The 17150-nt window shown below is 36.1% G+C and overlaps 1 long non-coding RNA gene across 1 annotated transcript in view; it reads right to left on the bottom strand.

Annotated features, from left to right (window-relative positions):
- Positions 1-384: 384 nt before the first annotated feature.
- Positions 385-17150, bottom strand: part of LOC135964973 (uncharacterized) — a 134315-nt gene continuing 117549 nt past the window's right edge. The window contains exons 4-5 of the long non-coding RNA XR_010577707.1: positions 2017-2153; positions 385-619 (exon numbers count right to left, since the gene is read on the bottom strand). This is a non-coding gene — a long non-coding RNA (uncharacterized lncRNA). The remainder of the gene's footprint in view (positions 620-2016; positions 2154-17150) is intronic.

The following is a 17150-nucleotide window of genomic DNA, read 5'->3' as shown; positions in this document are numbered from 1 at the left end:
TTGTACCATCACCTGTTAATGCCTGTTATGCTTGGCTAAGCTTCCAATTATATGATTCTATTCAATATTGTGATGAGGGACCTGAAATGACATGGTGTTAGTGATCTCACCTACTTCAAGAAATTCTAATCTTTGAATAAATAACAAAAGGAATCTTTTGATAACATTTAGGCACTGAAGTCTCTGATTTTTGAAGGAGAAGATAGTGGACTTTTGAAAAACTCCAAACCTCAATTATATGCCCTGAATCGTTAAGAACTTAACTTTCATGTATAAAAGTGAGATTTTTAATCTTCCAAGCTTTCATGAAATTGAGGCCAAGAACTGGGTTCTGATTCATGAAATGAAAGTTCAAACACTCTTTCAATAAATGCAATAAAGTCGTATAATGAAATAGTTTAATGGCTTTACATTTTTTCTCTTCTCCTTTACATGGCATTTCTTAGCTGGAGACTGGCTGCTCTATTTTCAGGCAGCATGTATTTGAGAAGCCATGTGAAGCAGGGGGTTAGCTTGTAGATTCTGGGGCCAGGTATCCTGGACTCAAATTTTGTTTCTGCCACTACATAGCTGTGTAACTTGGAATCAACTCTTCCTCTCTAAATATGTGTGTCTTTATCTGCAAAAGAGGAATAAAGAAAATTTTTGTGAGCGTTAAATGAGTTAATATCAGTAAGTCTTAAGACAGAACCTGCCACAAAGGGCATTATACATGTGGATATTATTAAGTAGTCACTAGTAATAGTTTCGTGCTGTAACTATGTGTAATGAACATCTGAAACTGAGTTTGTACAGCATCCTTTCCTCCAGCTATTGCTAACAAGTTTTAAAAATTTCCTTTGAGGTACAACTCTCTTCTTCTCTGAGTCTTGGTGAGACTGTCAGTCGAGCCTCCCTGTAATCCCCCAACCAAATCTGAAATCTCCTGATTCTTTCCCAGGAATTTGAATCTTGGGTAGGTAGGGTGACACAGAAATAGTCAGAGTTGATACCTATCAAGGGTAGTGCTCCAAAGTGCCTATTTTGTTTTTCCTGCTATTTATATTCCCCCAATTATCCTGTCACCCTCCTATTCTTCTTTTAAGACTACTCATTTCTTCCTCCTCCTCCAAATTAATTCCCATAGAGACAGTTTAAGGAACATCTTTTGTTATTGGAGTGTGTCTCCAGGTAAATAAAATCTTATTTACCTGAGTGGTTGTTCCAGCCACAAAAAAATGTTTTTTTATTGTTATATTTTAAAAGACCATTTAGTACCTTAGGCATATTTTGGAGCCCTTTATATAATATATAGGCACAATAGAAAACTGTCTGGCTTGTTTCTAGAATACAAACCGAAACCCTAACATATTTACATTCATTAAAGTCTCATTTCCCCCCTCTCCTTTGACTGAAATCATTTCATTTTTCAGTCTTTCACTCTTAATGTTTTTCTAGCTTGAGTTCAATAGGCATTAGGATACAAATATTGTTTTCTAAATAACTGTAAGGAGAAGGGAATGAAGACAGTTATGAGTGAACATTTTGACTACATTTTGTTATGTATGACAACCTTACTGAAGAGAGAAAACAGTCTTTGATAGCTTTACATATACGTGTATATGTGGGATTTATGTAATATTTAGAATACAATGCACTTGGCTAAGTTTTCTGTGTACTTTTTGGGTGCTAAGCACTATGTGAGGTTGAATGATACAAATGTGAATGATACAATCCCTGGTAAGAAAAAGTTTTTAATCTTCGATGAGAGGTATGTATCTTGTATGTTGCCAGATACACTAGCCTTTAGGTTAAAAAAAATTGACAATTTCACTTTTTTTAAGTTTTATATTGTTTTTGAGGTAACACTAGTGATAGATGCGGGAGGCAGATGAAGGAGTGTCCCCAGAGAATCTCCAACTCGCCCCACAAGTGTTTACATCAGATGCTTTTGTGCAGACGAGGGAACCTGCCCAGGGTCTTGTCTGCACATGCCTGCAATGGACGAGGGGCCCACCTGGCAGACTAGGGGCTCACCTGCACACTAGGAGAATGGGGAAGAGCCTGGCCTCTTCAGTTCTTGTGTGGTGGCCTGGTATTCAGTCTGCGAGGTGAGAGCCTATTAGCAGTACCCCTTTTTTCACGGAGAGCAGTCAGTCTCCAGATAAGAGATGCTGTCTAAAGGAGAAGAGAAAAAACATAAAGCCATTTTACAAAGGAGCTTATTAACAGTGCTCCTTTTTTTCTGCTTTCCTTACCTTTCAATGTGTCCATGTGCCTAATCTTTCCTGGTTGTTAACAATAACCCATATTCAACTGAAGTTAGGAGCAAAAAGTTATTCATCACTGACACATAATAAATGTATATATTTATGTGGTACAGTATGATGCTTTGATACATTTGATGTTGGATTCACAATGGCTATCAGACCTTATTAGTCTAATGCTAGACATCAATTTCTCTTCCTTTCCTTAAAAATTTATTTTTTCTTGTAGATGCATTCAATTGGGTCCATCACATAAGCTATTAATATTAACATATTAATATTATATCTTAATATATCTCTCTCCTCCTTGATCTTTAACATTAATTCATGCAGGATTTGATTTATCCAAGTTGTTTATCCTCAGATTATAATAGCTATTTGAGATAAGTCCTGTCTGTGGAAGATGTTGTCTAAAATACTCCTAAAGGAGGACTCAGCAACATCTGTGCCTTTATCCAGAACTTTCTTCTCACCTCTCTGTACCTCACTTCTTCCTGTGCCTACTGCAGTGCTGTGGTTAGCAGGGACCCATCCCCTTGGCAGATGGTAGTGCTCACTTGAGTCGTGAGAAAATGGTAGTGTGAAATCAAAAGGTGCTGGTAGAACCAAGAGGCTCTTGCTGGGAGGCTGCAGAAGAAACCATCAAATGATAAAAAATAATAATAAGTACAAAAGATGCCTTAGCTATAGCTGGCCTTTATGAAGAAATAGTGAGAGACATTGTGTTAGACTTTTACATTTTTCTACAGTGTTTCTAGGTTTTGATATCTCTGTGATATAATTACTAATGAAGAAAGCTGGAAATTTTTGATTTAATTCATAATAGTGAATCCTAGCACTAGCTGATATCTTATTTTGAAGCAATGGTTTCAAACATTGAAACATAACAAATATTAGTGCAATCTCTCAAGTAAAGGTAGTTTTCTCCATGTTTTCCACATTTGAAAACCAGAGGAGAGATGCAGGTGCCTGTGGTTCCAAGGTATCCTCAGTGCTATCTGAAATAGCTCAAACAACATGCTATCTAGCTTTCAGAATCTCCTCTTTGTTTTCTTCACTGCATTAAAATAATGCTTGTCTCAGAGAGTTGAGTTCTACTCAAAAATAGATGTACAACTTTAGCTGCTCATTTATCACCTAGAAACTGTGAACCAATTCCGCTCTTTGCCCCACATACTAAAAGACTGCTATTTTACTCTTTAGAGGAAGATGAATGTGTTGGCAGACTACTCATTACTGCCATTAGAAAATAGGTATTCAAGCTAAAAATAATGAGGAAGGTGAAATGTGTGCAAATTTCAAATGAGATTGGACAAAGCCCTCCAGACAGTGCTAAAGGGAACAATACAGTATTGTCACTAGGGCTGGATCAGGTGACCTCTCTGTAATGGGCCCTTTCTTCCCCTGCACTCACTTTTGATATCCTATTATGATGAAAATCGGCTGGGCAAATGAGCTCCAAATACATCTAGATTTTAAAAGTATTCTATAACCACTTTTAATCTGGCAATTTAAAAGTATAACCTCCAGATACATTTCACCATCAATCTCCATTATAGATCTTATAATTACTTAAAAAAGAAAGGGAGTCTTTTCGGCATATTTTTCTTTATCTCATGATTTCATAACATTATGCCTATTTTGGAAGTCTAAATTGTAGTTTGCATGTTTTCCTAATTAAAAATATATTGCCTTTTATTCTGTTCCTGCTGAGAAATAAAAGAACTCTTTCCAAAAAATAGTTGTTTACCCGTGGATAGACCTGATACCCATTATCCTAAGCAAATTAACACAGGAACAGAAAAACAAATGCCACATATTCTCACTTAAAAATGAGAGTTAAACATTGGTACTGATGGACATAAAGATAACAACCGTAGACACTGGGGACTACTAGAAGGGGTAGACAGGGAGGAGGGTAACGGTTGAAAAACTAACTCTTGTGTACTATGCTCAGTACCTGGGTGACAGGATGATTCGTATTCTGAACTTCAGCATCGTGCAATATACCCAGTTAACAAACTTAAACATGGACCCTGAATCTAAAAGAAAAGTTGAAAAACAGAACAAAATTTATGCACAATATCAGAGGCTCACATTCTTATAGTTACACTTTCTCTTTACTTGGAAAATAACATGGTCGATTCAAGTAACTGAAAAGTAAGTTTAGAATCTTTGAATGATTTGGAGATTTTGCTTCTTTATCATTGTTATTAATTTCCTAGTCAGTGGAATCATTTGGCTGCTTCTCTCAAATATCAACAATCCTTTCATCTAACTCCCTTAGATGAAATCTGAAAGTGTTATTTAGGTATTAGTCATACTCGCTCATGTATAACCCCTGTTATTGACAAGAGAGCCAAACTCGTGACTTTAAAAAGGGATCAGGCAGGATTTGGCCTTAAGAAGTAACCAAATTGGATATTGAACTTGATTTAAATAATTAACAAAATGATGGGTAGAAGTATGTCACAGATAAATGTCTGGCAAGTAATATTCCCTTAAATGGGGAATTGTAAAAACATCACAGCTGAAATAAACGAAGTGTCACATGAACAACGAAAAATAAGTTGTTTATGGCTTGAGATGAAATGTGCAAATAATTTCCTTAGGAAATGTTAAAATAGTTTAATGAGAGAGCAACAAACTTCCATATATATGTGTGTATGTATATGTGTGTGTGTGTATATATATATATACACACACGGGTTTGAACCACACAGTTTCACATATATGAAGATTTTCTTCCACCTCTGACACCTCTGAGACAGCAAGACCAACCCCTCTTCTTCCTCATTTTCTTCAATCTATTCACCTTTATGGTGATCCACATCCATTTAATGAATATATTTTAACAACATTCTCTTTCTCTAGCTTCCTTTATTATAAAAATGCAGTATATATTTGTATACATACATACGACATACAAAATATGGTTAATTGACTATGTGTCAGTAAAGCTTCAACAGTAGGCTATTAAGAAAGTTTTGGGGAGTCAAAAGTTATACATTAATTTTCTAATGAATGGGAGTAGGCACCCTTAAACTCCCAGTGGTTAGAGAATCCACTGCATGTATGAAACTTCGATAGCAGCCAGTTGATATACTTGCCCTAAATAATAGACATTCCTACTAAAGAAATTCTAAAATCTAGTTCTATCAGCAAATTTCATGAAGGGATAGAAAAGAACAGAGCCATGAAGCAGAAGTACTGGACTGCTTCAGTTAGACATTGGTGACTTGTCTTTGGAAGGCCCTCTGGATGGTTAAGCTTCTCATTCCCCCATCCTCTAACTTTAGTAGACTAATCTACTGGCTTTCCGTATGCATTTGTCTTTTCTGGACATTTCATATACATGGAATTATAAAATATTTAGTCATTTATAACTGCTGTTTTTACATGTATTCTGGGTAAAACTGTTTTGAATATGTCAGTACCTGATTTCCTTTTATTGCTAAATAATGTGTTCTATTATATAGATAAGGCACATTTTGTTTATCCATCCACTGCTTGGTGGACATTGGATGGTTAACCCTTTATTGCTGTTAAAAGTAATGCTGCTATGAATATTTGTGCACAGGTGTTTGTGTGAAAATACATTTTTTTCTCTTGGGTTTATATACCTAAGCATAAAATTACTGTGTTATATGGAAACTCTATATATAATATTTTGAGAAACTGTTAAACTGTTTTCTTAAGGATTGTATCATTTTAAAATTCCACTAGCATTATATGAGGTTTTAGTTTGTTTACATCCTTGCCAACACTTATTTTTATTGTTCTTTTTAAAATTTAGCCATACTAGTGGGTATGAAAAAGTATTTTATTATGGTTTTGATTTATATTTCCCTAATGATGAATGAGGCTTAGCATTTTTCATGTATTTATTGACCATCTGTATATCTTCTTTGGAAAAATGACTATTCAAATATTTTACCCATTATTAATTTGTCTTTTAAATTTTGAATTGTAAGACTTAAAAATATACATTCTGAATGTAATTCCCTTAGATATATTATTATAAATATTTTTTCCCATTTCATCAGTTGATTTTTCACTCTATTGTGTCCTTTAAATACAAATTTTTTAAGCTTGCTAAAGTCCAATTGATCTATTGTTTTTATCACTTATACTCTAAAAGGCATTACCTAGCTCAGGGTCACTAAATTTACATTTTCTTCCATGTGTTTTATGGTTTTAGCTTTTATGTATAGGTCTATAATTCACTTTGTGTTGATATTAATATACGATGTGAGAACCGGGTCTTTTTTTTTTTTTTTGCACATACCTCTCCATTGGTCCTACCAGTGTTTTTTCTTATTCCCCACCACTAAATTATGTTGTACCTTGTCAAATAACAGTTTATAATAAATGTATAGTCTCTTGAACTTTTCAATTACCTTCCATTGATCAATATGCCCATCCTTATAGTAGTATTACAGTATCTTGATTAATGTAGTTTGCTAGTTTGTAGTGAGTTCTGAAATAAGAAAGTGTGAACCCACTGACTTTATTGTTTCTTTTTATTAAAGGTGTTTTGAGTTGTCTGAATCCCTTGCAATTTTATATAAATTTCAAGGTCAGCTTATTTCATGCTAGAAAAGAAGTTATGATTTTATTAATGCTTGCATTGATGCTGTAGATGATTTTGGGAGTACTGTCATCTTAACAATATTAAGTACTTTAATTTATAAATGTGGAATGTGTTGCCTTTTTAGTAGATTTTAATTTCTTTCAACAATATGCTATCGTTTTCAGTGTCGAAGGCTTGCACCTCTCTTGTTAAATTTATTCCTATTTATCTTTTATTTATAATTATATTGAAATACAATTGTGTTCTCATTGCATTTTTATAATTTTCACTAACAATTTATAGACATACAATTAACTTTCATTTATGAAAATGTTATTGCACAACCTTTCTGAATGCGTTTAATACTTCTCACAGTAATTTTTTGTGTTCTTAGATTTTTCTACATCAAATGTCATGCCGTCTGTGAAGTGAGACAATTGAATTGTTCCTTTCTGATCTGACTTACCTTGTTCTTTCCTATTCGAACCTAATGATACAGCTAGAACCTCCAATACAATGTTGAATATAACTGGGAAGAGTGGGCATCTTGTCTTTATCCTCACTTTAGGGGGCAAATAAGTAATATTTCACCATTAAGTATGATGTTATCTGTGCATTTTTCTTAAATACCCTTAAACAGGTTGAGGAGTTTTCCTTTTATTCCTAATGTGTTGAGTGTTTTCACATGAAAATTTGTTGGCTTTTTCTGAATGATTTTTCTGTGTATTGATAAGATACTGGAGTTGTAAGTATCTTAAGACTTTTATTCTATAGAGTATATTGGTTAATTTTAACATGGCGAGACATTCTTGAGAAAAATTTCACTTGGCCACGGTGTATAATCTATTTATGTTAATGATTCTATTGCTAGCGTTTTGTTGAGAATTTTTATGTCTATATTCACAAGGAATGTTGGTGTGGAGTTTTCTTCTATGCCTTTTTCTGGTTTTGCTATTGGAATAATACTTACCTCTTAGAATGAGTTTAGAATTTCCCTTTTTTGGAATAGTTAAGAAGGTATGCTATTGTGTGTTCTTTAAATGTTGAATAGAATTCACCAGTAAAACCATCTGACCTGGCCATAGTTTGTGCAAAGCACTTTTTAATTACAAAATTATTTTGTATTTATTATAAGCTTATTCAGCTTTATAATTTCTTCATTCAGTTTCAGTAGTTTATATCTATTGTGGAATTGTCCATTTCATTTTGGGTTGAAAATTATTATTATTTTTTGAGATGGAGTCTTGTACTGTCGCCCAGGCTGAAGTACAATGGCGTGATCTGTGCTCACTGCAACCTCCGCCTCCTGGGTTCAAACGATTCTCCTGCCTCAGCCTCCCGAGTAGCTTGGATTACAGGTGCCCGCCACCACACCTGGCTAATATTTTGTATTTTTAGCAGAGACGGGGTTTCACTATGTTGGGCAGGCTGGTCTTGAACTCCTGACCTCATGATCCACCCACCTCAGCCTCCCAAAGTGCTGGGATTACAGGCGTGAGCCACCATGCACAGCCTGAAGTTTTTTTTCAAGCAAGTGTTTATAGTATTATATTACAATCTAATGCATTTTTATAAAGTTGGCATTCATGTTCTGCCTTTCATCATTTCAATAATATGAGGTTTTCTCTTTAATTCTTAGAAAATCTATTACAAAACAGCTTCTTGGTATTATTTCTCTAGTGCTTTTATTCTTTATTTCATTTATTTTTCTTTGTACTCTTTTGTTAACTTTGATTTTAAGTCGAGGGATATATGTGCAGGATGTGCAGGTTTGTACATAGTAAACATAAGTCATGAAGGTTGTTTCTACAGATTATTTCATCACCCGGGTATTAAGTCTAGTATCCATTAGTTGTTTTTCCTGATCCTCTCCCTCCTCCCACTCTCCACCCTCTGAAAGGCCCCAGTGTGTGTTGTTCCCCTCTATGTGTCCATGTCTTTATCACTTAGTTCCCACATATGAGAACATGTGATACTTGGTTTTCTGTTCTTGTGTTAGTTTTCAAAACATAATGGCCTGCAGCTCCATCCATGTCCCTGGAAAGGACATGATCTCATTCTTTTCATGGCTGCATACTATTCCATGGCATATATGTACCGCATATTCTTTATCCAGTCTATCACCAATGGGCATTTGGGTTGATGCTGTGTCTTTGCTATTGTGAATAGTGCTGCAATGAACATACGTGTTCATGTGTCTTCACAATGGAATGATTTATATTCCTTTGGTTATATTTCCAGTAATGGAATTACTAGGTTGAGTGGAAGTTCTGTTTTGGGGTCTTTGAGGAATTACTGCACTGTCTTCCACAATGGTTGAACTAACTGATTAGAGAAATGCAAATCAAAACCACTGTGAGATATTTTTTCACACCAGTCAGAATGGCTATTTTTAAAAAGTCAAAAAATAACATACTGGTGAGGTTGTGAAGAAAGCGCAACACTTTTACATCATACTCTTTATTCTTTTCTTCTGCTTGCTTTGGCTGAGTTGCTTTTATTTTTCTAGTTTCTTTGGGTGGAAAATTTGGTGGATGGGTTGAGATCTTTCTGATCTTATAATACAGGTTTTGAGGGTCATCAATATCCTCTAAGTGCTGCTTTTACTACATTACGTAAATTTTACTATATGATTTTATTCATATAAAATTATTTACTAGTTTACCTATGTTTTATTAGTTGACCTGTTGGTTACTTAGAATGCCATTGTTTACTTTCCACCTATATATGATATTCCAAATTTCTTTATATTACTGATTTACACATTTATTCTATTGTGGTTGAATAACACGTTTTATACAATAATTTTAATCTTTTCCAATAATTGATTTGTCCATAATGTAACATATTTTATAGCCTGGAGAATGTTTCACAGGTACATAAGAAAGTGTGTATTCTTTGTTGGGTGGAGTGCTGCATAGATGTTTTAGATCTAGTTATCACATTTGTTTTCCAAGTTGCTATACCAAATTACCACAAACTCAGTGGCTTAAAACAACACAAATATATAACAATTTTTTAAGGTCAGAGTTTGAGTAAAATCAATGTGTTGACAATCCAGCAATGGCAAGTAGAATCCTCACATTATATCCTTCTGACCTGTTATTGTACTACCCTCACCCAATTTTAAGGACCCTTATGATTATATGATATGGTTTGTTTCTATGTCCCCACCCAAATATCGTGTCAAATTGTAATCCCCATTGTTGGAGGTTGAGCCTGGTGGGAGGTGCTTGGATCATGGGAGCAGGTTTCCCCTTCGGTACTGTTCTTGTGATTGAGAGTTGTCCTGAGATTTGGTTGTTCAAAAAGTATGTAACACTTGCTGCCACTCTCGACCCCGCTCCTGCCATCTAAGACATGCCTGCTTTCCCTTCACCTTCCATCATAATTGTAAGTGCCCCAAGACCTCCCCAGCCATGCTTCCTGTATAGCCTGTGGAACTGTGAGCCAATTAAACCTCTTGTCTTTATAAATTACCCAGTCTCAGTCTCAGATATTTTAATAGCAATGTGAGAACTGAGTAATACAGAAAATTGGTACCAGGAGTAGGGCGGTGCTATAAAGACACCTGAAAATGTGAAAGTGACTTTAGAGCTGGGTAATGGGAAGAGGTTGAAACAGTTTGGAGGGCTCAGAAGAAGGAAGGAAGGTAAGCAAAAATTTTGAGCTTTCTAGAGACTTGTTGAATGGTTATGACCCAAATGCTGATAGTGAGATGGACAGTGAAGTCCACTCTGAGGACGACTCAGATGAAAATGAGGAACTTACTGGTAACTTACTGGTAACATCATGCTTTCTATGTTTTAGCAAAGAGACTGGCGGCATTGTTTCTCTGTTCTAGTGATCTGTGGAACTTTGAACTTGAGAGAAATGATTTAGGGCATCTGAAGAAAGAAATTTCTAAGCAGCAAAGCACTCAATAAATGGCCTGGTAGCTTCTAGAGCTTATGCTCATATGCGTCAGCAAACTGAGTGACCTGAAACTGGAATTTATATTTAAAAGGGAAGCAGACTGCAAATGTTTAGAAAATTTGCAGCCTGGCTATGCGGTAGGAAAAAAAAAAACAAAACTCATTTTCTGGGAAGAAATTAAAGCCAGCTGCAAAAATATGCGTAGCCAGAAGGAAGGCAAGTACTAAAAGCCAAGAAAATGGAAACCAGGCCCTGAAGGTATTTCAGAGACCTTCACAGTAGCCCCTCTCCTCACAGGCCAACAAGCCTAGAGAGGGAAAATGGTTTCATAGGTCAGGACCGGGGCCCCACTGCCCTGCACTGCTTCAGGACACTGCTGCCTGCATCCCATCTGCTTCAGCTACAGCCATGGCTCAAAGGGGCCCAGGTACTTGAGCTGCTGCTTTAGAGGGTTAAAGCTGTAAACCTCACTGGCTTCCATTTGGATTTAAGTCTGCAGGTGTACAGGGTGTAAGAGTTGAGGCTTGGGAGCCTCTACTTAATTTTAGAAGATGTATGGAATAGCCTGGATGTCCAGGAGGAAGCCTACTGAAGGGGTGGAGCCCTCATGGAGAACCTTTTCTAGGGCAATGTGGAGGGGAAATGTGGGTTTGGAGCCCCCACAAAGAGTTCTCTCTGGAGCACTGCTTAGTGGAGCTGTGAGAATAGGGCCACCATCCTGCAGACTCCAGAATGGTAGATACACCAACAGCTTGTATCTTGCACCTGGAGAAGTCACAGGCACTTAATACCAGCCCTTGAGAACAGCTGTGGGGACTGAGCCCTGCTGTGCCACAGAAGTGGAGCTGCCTAAGGCCTTGGGAGCCCATTGCTTTCACCAGTGTACACTGCATGTGAGACATGCAATCAAAATAGATTGTTTTGGAGATTTAAAATTTAGTGACTACCCTGGTGGGTTTTGGACTTGTGTGGGGTCTGTAGCCTCTTTCTTTTGGCTGATTTCTCTCTTTTGGAAAGGGAGTATTTACCCAATGCCTATACCTTCATTGTATCTTAGAAGTAATGAAATATATATATATATATATACACACACACATATTTATTTATTTATTTCACGCACTCATAGGTAAAAGGGATTAACTTTGTCTCAGATGGCACTTGGGACTTTTGAGTTAATGCAGGAATGAGTTAAGACTTGGGGAAACTCCTGGGAAGGCATGATGATATTTTGCAATGTGAGTAGAACGTGGGATTTGGTAGGGGTCAGTGTAGAATAATATGGTTTGGGTCTGTGTCCTCGCCCAAATCTCATGTCAAATTGTAATCCCCAGTATTGGAGGTGGGGCCTGGTAGGAGATGATGGGATTTTGGGAGTGGATTTCCCCTTTGGGGCTGTCAGCCTGATAGTGTGATATTACGAGATCTGGTTGTTTAAAAAGTGTGTAGTACCTCCCCACAACACTCTTTCTCCTGCTTTGGCCATGTAAGATGTGCCTGCTTCCCCTTCACTGTCTGTCAGGATTGTAAATTTCCCAAATCCTCCCCAGCCTGTGGAACCATGAGTCAATTAAAACCCTTTTCCTTATAAATTACCCAGTGTGAGATATTTCTTTATAGCAATGTGAGAACTAACTAATACATTATATTTGGCCTATGTGTATAATCCAGGATAGCTTCTTTATCTTAAAGTAAACTGATTAGCAATCTTAATTTGATCTTCAACCATAATTCCCCTTTGTCATGTAACATAATAAAAACAGTGATTCTGGGGTTTAGCATGTGTACATCTTCAAAAATCCATTATTCTACCTACCAGACATACATTATTATTTTTATGTTCTATTTCCTTATTGATAATATGCTTCCTTTTTCTATCAATTGTTAAAAGTAGGGTATGGAAGTCTCTAATTATTATTTGTGAATTGTTTATTTCTCTCCAATCCTGACTATTGTTGACTGATAAATTTTATTGGCCTTGTTGTTGGATGCATGTATGTTTACAACGTTTATGTCTTCTGAATGTATTGACATTTTCATTATAAAATGTCTCTAATTTTCTTTAACAAATTTTTGCTGAAACACTATTTTGTCTAATATTAGCATAGCCTCTTCACTCTCTTTTGACTACATTTTGCATGGTATACCTTTTTTAATCTTTTATTTTCACCCTATTTATGCTTTAAAAGTGTGTTCGTTGTACATAAAATATAGTTCAATTAAGGTTTTTTTCAATTTATTTTGACAGTCTCTTGATGGAGTGTTTAGTCAATTTTTATTTAATGTTATCATTAATAAAGTGGGTTTTACATCTGTCATCTTGCTTTTCATTTTCCATACGACTCATGCAATTTATAAATTTCCCCAAAACTGCTATCTAGGTATTCTCTAGTATATTAATATCCTTTATGTATACTACATTTTGAGTTATTTTCTTTGGGCTTTCCCAGAGAATTACAATACACATCTTATCTTCAAATTATCTAGGGTGGATTAACATCAACTTTATTTCTATATTGTTTGAAACTTTGCCAAAATATAGTATTTCCCTATCCCCTCTCATGCCATTATCATACAAACTACTTCTTTATAACACCAGCAAAAAGGTTTTAGAATTATTGTTTATGCAGATGTCTTAAAAATTAGGAAAATAGAACTACAAATAAAAATGCATTTATACCAAAGTCTGGCAGAGACACAACAAAAAAAGAGAATTTTAGACCAATATCCCTGATGAACACTGGTGCAAAAATCCTCAATAAAACACTGGCAAACTGAATCCAGCAACACATCAAAAAGATCCACCATGATCAAGTGGGCTTCATCCCTGGGATGCAAGGCCGGTTCAATATACACAAATTAATAAACATTATCCAGCATATAAACAGAACCAAAGACAAAAACCACATACTTATCTCAATAGATACAGAAAAAGTCATTGACAAATTCAGCAGCCTTTCATGCTAAAAAATCTCAATAAATTCGGTATTGATGGAATGTATCTCAAAATAATAAGAGCTATTTATGACAAACCCACAGCCAATATCATACTGAATGGGCAAAAAATGGAATCTTTCCCCTTGAAAACTGACACAAGACAGGGATGCCCTCTCTCACCACTCCTATTCAACATAGTGTTGGAAGTTCTGGCCAGGGCAATCAGGCAAGAGAAAGAAATCAAGGGTATTCAATTAAGAAAAAAGGAAGTCAAATTGTCCCTGTTTGCAGATGACATGATTGTGTATTTAGAAAACCCCATTGTCTCAGCCCAAAATCTCCTTAAAAGCTGATAAGCAACTTCAGCAAAATCTTGGGATTCAAAATTAATGTGCAAAAATCACAAGCATTCTTATACACCATTAACAGACAAACAGAGAGCCAAATCATGAATGAACTTCCATTCACAATTGCTTCAAAGAGAATAAAATACTTAGGAATCCAACTTACAAGGGATGTAAAGGACCTCTTCAAGGAGATCTACAAACCACTGCTCAACGAAATAAAAGAGGACACAAACAAATGGAAGAATATTCCATGCTCATGGATAGGAAGAATCAATATTGTGAAAATGGCCATACTGCCCAAGGTAATTTATAGATTCAATGCCATCCCCATTAAGCTACCAAAGACTTTCTTCACAGAACTGAAAAAAACTACTTTAAAGTTCATATGGAACCAAAAAAGAGCCCGCATTGCCAAGACAATCCTAAGCCAAAAGAACAAAGCTGGAGGCATCACGCTACCTGACTTCAAACTATACTACGAGGCTACAGTAACCAAAACAACATGGTACTGGTATCAAAACAGAGATATAGACCAATGGAACAGAACAGAGCCCTCAGAAATAATACCACACATCTGCAACCATCCGATCTTTGACAAACCTGACAAAAACAAGAAATGGGGAAAGGATTCCCTATTTAATAAATGGTGCTGGGAAAACTGGCTAGCCATAAGTAGAAAGCTGAAACTGGATCCTTTCCTTACACCTTATATGAAAATTAATTCAAGATAGGTTAGACACTTAAATGTTAGACCTAAAACCATAAAAACCCTAGAAGAAAACCTAGGCAATGTCATTCAGGACATAGGCATGTGCAAGGACTTCATGACTAAAACACCAAAAGCAATGGCAATGAAAGCCAAAATAGACAAATGGGAACTAATTAAACTAAAGAGCTTCTGCACAGCAAAAGAAACTACTATCAGAGTGAGCAGGCAACCTACAGAATGGGAGAAAATTTTTGCAATCTACTCATCTGACAAAGGGCTAATATCCAGAACCTATAAGAACTCAAATTTACAAGAAAAACCCCATCAAAAAGTGGGCAAAGGATATGAACAGACACTTGTCAAAAGAAGACATTTATGCAGCAACAGGCACATGAAAAAATGCTCATCATCACTAGCCATCAGAGATATGCAAATCAAAACCACGATGAGATACCATCTCACACCAGTTAGAATGGCAATCATTAAAAGTCAGGAAACAACAGGTGCTGGAGAGGATGTAGAGAAATAGGAACACGTTTACAATGTTGGTGGGACTGTAAACTAGTTCAACCATTGTGGAAGACAGTGTGGCAATTCCTCAAGGATCTAGAACTAGAAATACCATTTGACCCAGCCATCCCATTACTGGGTATATACCCAAAGGATTATAAATCATGCTACTAGAAAGACACATGCACACATATTTTTATTGCGGCACTATTCACAATAGCAAAGACTTGGAACCAACCCAAATGTCCATCAATGACAGACTAGATTAAGAAAATGTGGCACATATACACCATGGAATACTATGCAGCCATAAAAAAGGATTAATTCATGTCCTTTGTAGGGACATGGATGCAGTTGGAAACCATCATTCTCAGCAGAGTATTACAAGAACAGAAAACCAAACACCTCATGTTCTCAGTCATAGGTGGGAATTGAACAATGAGAACACTTGGACACTGGAAGGGGAACATCACACACCGGAGCCTGTTGTGGGGTAGAGGGATGGGGGAGGGATAGCATTAGGAGAGATACGTGATGTAAATGACTAGTTAATGGGTGCAGCACACCAACATGGCACATGTATACGTATGTAACAAATCTGCATGCTGTGCACATGTACCCTAGAACATAAAGTGTAATTTTAAAACATGCATTTATAATGTTATTTGTATTTGCCAAAGTAGTTACCTTTACAGATGCTCTTTATGTTTTTGTATGAATGTGAGTTGCTCCCACTGTTTCTTTTCTTCTTGTTGTTGTTGTTATTTCAGCCTGAAATGCTCATTTTAATAGTTCTTATGATACAGTTTGTTAAAATACTCTTAATATTTATTTAGACATGTGTTAATTTCTTCTGCACGTTTTTAAGGATAGTTTTTCTAGAAACAGAATTTTTAATATAGTGTTTATTTTCCCAGCAGTTTGAATAAATCAACCCATTGCCCCTGGGCTCAGTGATTTCTGATGAGAAGCTAGCTGTTCATCTTATGGGAGATCTCTTGTATATGATGAGTTACTTCTCTTTTGCTGATTTCAACATTTTTCCTTTGTCTTTGACTTTTGATAGTTTTATTATAATTTGTCTAAGGTGGATCTCTTTGAGTTTACCTACATATAGTGTGTTAAAGTTCTTGAAGGTAGAGGCTAATGTTTTCTATCAAATTGTAAAATTTATGGCCATTATTTCTTCAAATGTTTTTTCTATCTGATTATGCCTCTTTTTTTTCCAGAACTCCCAAATCCAGAATTATATTTGCTTCTTTTAAAAGTAATTTTTCTTTTTTTTAAATTTTATTTTATATATGTGTACATGTATAAAAATATATGTAGTAGAATAGTTTTGTATTTACAGAGAAAATACAAGGACTCTACAGCCAGTTCCCATATTATCTACAACTGCTCTTACTATTTTTTGTTTGTTTGTTTGTTTGTTTTTATTATTATACTTCAAGTTCTAGGGTACATGTGCATAACGTGCAGGTTTGTTACATATGTATACTTGTGCCATGTTGCTGTGCTGCACCCATCAACTCGTCAGCACCCAACAACTCGTCATTTACATCAGGTATAACTCCCAATGCAATCCCTCCCCCCTCCCCCCTCCCCATGATAGGCCCCAGTGTGTGATGTCTCCCTTCCGGAGTCCAAGTGATCTCATTGTTCAGTTCCCACCTATGAGTGAGAACATGCGGTGTTTGGTTTTCTGTTCTTGTGATAGTTTGCTAAGAATGATGGTTTCCAGCTGCATCCATGTCCCTACAAAGGACACAAACTCATCCTTTTTGATGGCTGCATAGTATTCCATGGTGTATATGTGCCACATTTTCTTAATCCAGTCTGTCACTGATGGACATTTGGGTTGATTCCAAGTCTTTGCTATTGTGAATAGTGCCGCAATGAACATACGTGTGCATGTG

This window comes from Macaca fascicularis, chromosome 9 (genome assembly GCF_037993035.2).
Source record: "Macaca fascicularis isolate 582-1 chromosome 9, T2T-MFA8v1.1".
Lineage (NCBI taxonomy): Eukaryota > Metazoa > Chordata > Mammalia > Primates > Cercopithecidae > Macaca > Macaca fascicularis.
Note: the sequence above shows the minus strand (reverse complement) of the source record. Positions and strands in the feature narration are given on the sequence as shown.